The sequence below is a fragment of the Perna viridis genome, chromosome 1 (assembly GCF_037379345.1).
Source record: "Perna viridis isolate PV_CMFRI_1.1 ecotype Kerala chromosome 1, ASM3737934v1, whole genome shotgun sequence".
In the NCBI taxonomy this organism is placed as follows: domain Eukaryota; kingdom Metazoa; phylum Mollusca; class Bivalvia; order Mytilida; family Mytilidae; genus Perna; species Perna viridis.
Genome location: NC_142445.1, coordinates 50,835,675 through 50,841,722, shown reverse-complemented (window position 1 = coordinate 50,841,722; position 6,048 = coordinate 50,835,675).

Genomic DNA, 6,048 nt, shown 5'->3' with positions numbered 1-6,048 from the left:
AAAGTGTAAATTGTAAAATTTTGGGGGGATTATACATCAATTGTATAAAATCCGTATTGACGTAACAAGGCTTAAAGCATTTATTTTATATCATTAAATAACTCTATTAACAATAAAGTTGAAAACGGTAGTACATTCCGTATATCCGTTACATCCGTCATTTCGTGCATTATAAAGCTAGAACATCGTTGCTTTTAGGAGATAATTCGACTGTCTTTTTGAATATAAACCACTAAAATCCTCAAAAATCTTTCGTAACACAGTGTTAGCCAATTATTTGCACAATGCGAGTGACGCTGACAATCAGCTGACCGTTCCTTTACTTGGTCTAACTTTCGTTTTCGTGCTAACGTATATCCTCAATACTGTTCGACCCGGTTTGCACTCATATGTGTAATACATGACGGACTGAGGTTTTTTTTAATGTCCTTGGCTGTCGTTCCGGGTCTCTCACGGACGGTATAAATTATCAAAGTTTTTACACAGACCCCGGGCATATCTAACCCGTGAATGTGGGTCATTGTGAATTCGGGGAAATTAGTTGTCATGTGACCACGTTCATTCGTTAAATGCATTATCACGTGATTGAATGTCGATCCGTGACCTGGTGATCCGATTTGTGATATTCACGCATGTATAGCCTATACGATTTGCTGAATCTTTGCCCCAGCAAAATTGTTTTGGGAATAAAATCAACACTTTCCAGTGCATGTAAGACAGATATTGGTGCATACCAATCAACTGATAAGAAATTTCCAAGGCCGAAAAAGTAGTTATGTTTCCGAGCACTATTCTTAAATTTTGTAGTGTCGGTAGGTAGGGATTTATTTTCATTTGTTTTTTTTTTTTAATGAAATAAGTCATAAGATACCATGAAAATTGAATATGCAAAGACTAAACATGTAATAGACTTAGTCCACAGCCTAATCCCTTTTTGGATTCGGCGCTTGAGACATTTTTTTTGTTTGTTTTGACGGAGGTGGTCAAAACCAAAAAAAATATCTCAAGTGCCGAATCTCAAAAATGATTATCCACGACCAAGAGCACACTCATGACATGTGTGTTTTCAATTTTCTTTTTTTCCTGAAAGACGATCGGCAGACTTTTTAGTTATTTTCTTTTCCAAAATTTCAAATAAAACTTGAGTAGGAGTCTGAAGGGGGTTAGTAGGGTGGCCGTAAATATGTTTAGGCCTAAACGGGCGGTCTGTTTATTAGTCCAGCAGTGCTACAGATTGTCTGGCAAGTTTTTTTCTGACTTGGCTTGGGTATGAAGGAACGGACATTCAAATGTCACAAAAGTCTATTTTTTATGCAAATTAGTTTACAGAATCCTTTAGATAAGCAAATGAATTCTCCGGATTAAGCTAAAGAAGGACATCATATTAGAATAATCAATATCGTACAAAATGTCCTATATCTGACATAAATACTTCAGATTGACACAGCAGATCGGACACTCTGTTGTCTTGTAAGTATGTGGTGTTCCCAGATGGGATTCTTAGCACAGTCACATCTGATATGGAAAGTGCCCCGACCAATTCAACTAAAAGTACCAAATCACACGTTCAGTGTGCAGACCATCTATTCCAGTACAAAAATTCTGACTATTTTAAATTAATCAAACCATGTTCCATCACTTTAAACGATATATTTGACTACAACGATGACGAACCACATTGTACCATATCAAAATGTGGTATTAAAAATTGCAAAACGTGCAATATTCTTATAACCGACCCTTACTTCTCCAGTTCCCTTACAAACAAAACCTTCCATACAAGAAGTCACGATGACTTAAGTTGCAAATCAAAAACTTAATATATGGATTAGAATGCAACTTATGTGGTTTAATATATGTCGGAGAAATGCAAGAACGATTAAATAAAAGAATGTGCGGTCATCGTTCGGGAATAAACACCACCAAATTCCCGACAGTTTATCAACACTTTAATGAACAAGATCATTCAATCCTCTCCATGAAAGTTCGTATTTTAGAAAAAAAAATTACCATCCTACGAACAGTCCAGTTCTAAGTAAAAACTATCGTAGGGAAAGAGAGGAGTACTGGATACGCAGACTAGGTACTGCAATACCTTACGGATGCAATGACAACATCAAAAGTATAGGAAACCTTTCAAGCCAATATAACAATAACATGAATGTGATGAATTTAGCCCCGTGCAGGTCCGGGTGTTAAAAGAATAGGCCTGCAGCAGCGCTAAGCTTGTCGTATAAGGCGACTAAATGGTGCTCAGAAACCTAGCCGGGGGCTAGGGCGCTCTGCCCACAGAGCAACTAGGATGTGTGCCCCAGGTGGTGGAATGGGGTACCCCTGGCGTGTTACATGCTGGGGTTGTCAGGCTATAATACGGAAAACCTGACCGCAAACCATAGTGGTGCACCGTGTTGTGAAAGATGCCACGTTCCTTGCACGTTAAAGAACCCTGCTGTGGTATTCGATAGGAGTAGGAACCTTTGCGCTCCGCCACAGGAGGCTAAATTGCCCGAGCTTACCCATCCCCCCTTTTTCCAATGGCAATCAAAATTTGTCGACCCTATTGTCCTTGTGACCCATCCTTTTTATTTCATTTCATGTTCATTGTCTGAATATAGCTGAAATATTGCTGCTCGGACGTTAAACCCCAACAAACAAACAAACAAACAAAGTGATGAATTTATTTGGCAAAAATCCAAGACGGGAAAGGAGTCATGGCCATCGCCACTATACGTCCCCTAAGTTACATGATGTCTCTATAGATGGTCTCCTTCCTTTCATACAAAAAACCTCTTGGACTTCATCACATTAGAACCAAACTTTATTCTATACCTCTCACTCTACTACACTCCCTTTACAAAACAAGTCTTGACACTCCTGTTTCTGACCCCACCTCATCATTATACAGACTTGTTGCCATCATTTTGAATATTGGTTTCCACAGACTCTTTAAACCAGTTTGTGTGAAAAGTCAAGATGAAGAAAAACGATCATTTCTTCCACTACCGTTTGTCAACAAAGGTATAGATGCAATTAATTTGGCTAACATCCTCCATCACAAAAACGTTACCAACAAAATTCCCACATATTTCAAAGACAAATCCATACCAATTATTTCATATTCCTATACCTCACCCATTGCATCCAAAATTTTCGATTATAAAAGGCTATTGCAGAACCTCGAGATTGAGGACTTCAAGGCTAAACCACCTGACTGTTTTTGCAAAAGCTCTCCATTCAAATATGGTCCTTCTGGTCACGTCGTTACGGGAGATTTAACCATTATCGAAAACGAATCTCTACGTAACATCCTTTCTAAAGGTCCCAAGTACCGTGAACCACGCTCCATAAATTGGAATTATAACTTTAAAGTTCTTATGGATGCCGTCGAGGACTATGCAAGAAAATGGATAAATCGAGAACAAGAAGACATAAATTCTCTGTCAGAGTGGTTAAATGCCGTGAGGTCTTTAATTTTGAAACGAATGAAAGTTTTAAGTAGGTCAATGAGTGCCAAGGCTACATCAGTTTTCAAAGACACCGATGTAGCAAAAACATTGTCTACTATACATGACAAATATGTTGTACCAGCAGACAAAGCACAAAACAACATTGTTTTTGTCTACAAAACGTTTTATATCCAATGTTTATTATCAGAGGTAGACGTAGAAAATAATAGCAGTGATAAGGCCTGTACTGCTACCACTCTCTCCAAAGAGATTGTGGAAAACCATAAATCTGTGCTATCCTCTTTTGGTCTCTCTACCAAGGACGATGATTGTGATTTACCGTCTATGTACTGGATTCCTAAACTTCACAAGAATCCATACAAAAAACGTTTCATGGCTGGATCTGCAAAATGTACCACCAAACCTCTTTCAAAACTTTTAACTTCTATACTCACAACTGTCAGAGGGCCCGCAGTCCTACCACAACACTTGTTACTCCCGTAGTGGTATTAATTCAATGTGGATCCTGAAGAATTCGAAAGATCTTTTGGAGACAATCAGTTCAAGACTATTATCTGAATATAATAGCATTAAAACCTATGATTTTTCAAAACTGTATACTTCTATTCCCCATACTCAGTTAAAATCCCGACATTATACATCGTTGTTTTTCCAAAAAAGATGGTACACCTAAATACAAATATATAGTTCTTGGTACAGATTCCTCATACTTTGTAAGAAATAATTCCAAATCATCTTCGAAATATACAGAGGAAGATGTTTACAAAATGCTGGAATTTTTAATCGACAACATATTTGTCCAGTGTGTTGGACGTGTTTTTCAACAAACGATCGGCATTCCAATGGGAACAAATTGTGCTCCTTTACTTGCTGACCTATTTCTTCACTCTTATCAGGCTGACTTGATCAGAAAGAAAGAATACCGTTTGGCTAGATCCTTCAATCTCAGTTTCCGCTATATAGATGATGTATTATCTTTAAACAATCCTAATTTCGGGGATTTGATACATCGCATCTACCCAAAAAAACTTGAGATAAAGGATACTACTGACACTGTGAAGTCAGCCTCATATCTTGACCTACACTTAGAAATTGATGGTAAACGAAAACTATTGACCAAACTTTACGACAAACGTGATGACTTTTCATTCAAAATTGTCAACTTTCCTTTCATCTGTGGCAACATCCCTTCGGCTCCTGCATATGGAGTGTTCATATCACAACTCATACGTTATGCCAGAGCTTGCCGAAGCTACGCAGACTTTTTGCGTTGCGCTAGAACTCAAACAAATAGGCTTCTGGAACATGGTTATGTTGCTACAAGACTGAAGTCATCACTACAGAAGTTTTATGGTCGTCATCATGAACTCGTGGATCGTTATGATGTATCCATCAGCATCATGAAAACTGATTTATTCAACGGGTCATAGTTTACCTTTCCTCGTTTGTCTACCCTGGACTTGACTTTTTATGAGCAACTCGGCGGGTGTTTCTAGAAAAGCAGAGGATGCTTACCCTACCGGTGCACCTGGTCCATGCTCCCAGTTTTTAGTGGAGTCCGAGTTGCTCATTTACTTTTGTTACTTTGTATGTATGATTTTAGTTACTTTATGTTCTTTGTTGTGTGTGTCTGTTTTCCATGTCTGGTCTTTGTCCCTGGATTATATTCTTTTGATTACCGCTATAACCTTGGTTCCCTTGATTACTCTTCCAAAACTTGACAACTACTGGCTTCTATGCACTTGCTATGGGAGGGTGCTACTGGCTAAGGACAAGTTTACCCTTCCAGAGAGCCTGATGTAACTCCAGGTTCATTGTCCTTAATAGTCCATATTGCAAGTACTTTAGCTTTTTATGTGCTGTCTTGTTCTTTTGGTCAGTTTATATTTTTGTGTCGTCTACAATGTGTGTGGACTATCCCTGTTACCGGTTTCCATGTTTTGGCCATGTCTTTTGATTCTGGTGTATCTTGATTGTCCTTCTAATTAGATGTGTCAGGGTTTTGGCAATATTTTGATATCTACAAGTTTCCTGTCAATAGCCTAATTGTTACTTACCACAGGAAGTGTAATATAAAGTCTGTGCTTACCATATGTTTCTTGTACTATTTCACATTCTATGCTCATTGTTAAAATTCTTATCATTACAATATCTTGACTAACTATCTTAAATTATTTTATACCAACTTTAGTTAATAATAGGATAATTAATTTGAAAAAGTGACTATCCAAAAAATGATCATGAGTGCTGAAGAACAATTAGATTTAAAGAGTGTGGAGAAGTTTTGTACAGGAGTTAAATCTTTATGTGTTCTTTGCAGAGTGACCATTTTTTGGTTATTCATGATAGCCAATTGATTGTCCTATTTACTGTATCGATTTCTTCCATCATTCATTGCTATTTTCAACATGAATTATTGATTTTGTGAACGGCGGATTGATATTTGTGTTGTGACGTTTTGACAGGAGAAAGTGTGAGAGTGAAATTACCGTATTTATTTCAGTGTGAATTATCGATACATTCACTGAATCAATGTCTTTTATTATATTACTCCCAACATCTTCTCTTTGTTCTTGCCAAG